An 855-nucleotide genomic window follows, 5' to 3' on the forward strand; every position below is an offset into this window, starting at 1 on the left:
ACACACACACACACACACTCACACTCACACATACCCAGGGTACTATTACCTCACCATTTTTCCTGTTACCTTTTTTTTCAGTTTTTGTAAGATGCCAGCCATTATACTGAGCATCTGTCTTTGCTCTCGCAGTTTAAAGCCGTGTTTCCCTGTAACTTCTGATTTTGATACCTTTGAAGGAGAGTAAGCTATTTTTAAACTTGAGAACTTGAATGTTAAATGTGTTTGACATGGCTTCTTGCACCATACTACACAACAGTCCTTGAGAACCAGCTGCCAGTGGCAGAAGGTGCTGCTGATGAACTGAAAACACAGACAAATCCAGGACTGCACAAAGTGTGCTTAACCAGTGTTGTGTGGTCAGAAGTGTATCCCTGATGGGCGCAAGACAGGGTGATCTCTCACCTGCACTTTCTCAGAAATGTTAACACTTTAACAGAAGCAGGCTCATCATCCAAAACAGGAAATGGTTGCCTAGGTATTATAGATTTTCTTCTTATCCTGTATGGATTCAGTTTCTTGTCAGGGGAAGGAAGTCAGAAAGATGGTGGTTGCATTTGAAAGGGTTGTATGTCACTTTCTCAGATCAAATTGTTGCACTCCCAAGTCAGCTGTGTTGTTCTGTACACATCTTCCTGCTTGGTGCCCGTTACTTGTGTATTTTCAGAGGCCTTGGATACACGTTGCCTCCACTGCAAAGTCCTACTGACCTTGGACAGTAATGTGAACCTGTCCCTCTCAAGCCCATAGTTGGATGGAATTCTCATGGACAAATCAGAGATTTGGTCACCCCAGAGAGGTCACAAACAATAATATATATGTGTGTGCGTGTGAATGCATACATTTATGTATATG

At 42.6% G+C, this 855-nt stretch overlaps 1 protein-coding gene across 1 annotated transcript in view; it reads left to right on the plus strand.

Annotated features, from left to right (window-relative positions):
- Kcnh8 (potassium voltage-gated channel subfamily H member 8) overlaps positions 1–855 on the plus strand; it is a 484,346-nt gene that overhangs the window by 358,044 nt on the left and 125,447 nt on the right. The gene's annotated exons all lie outside the window — the stretch shown is intronic.

The sequence above is a fragment of the Microtus ochrogaster genome, unplaced genomic scaffold, assembly GCF_000317375.1.
Source record: "Microtus ochrogaster isolate Prairie Vole_2 unplaced genomic scaffold, MicOch1.0 UNK40, whole genome shotgun sequence".
NCBI classification, from domain to species: domain Eukaryota; kingdom Metazoa; phylum Chordata; class Mammalia; order Rodentia; family Cricetidae; genus Microtus; species Microtus ochrogaster.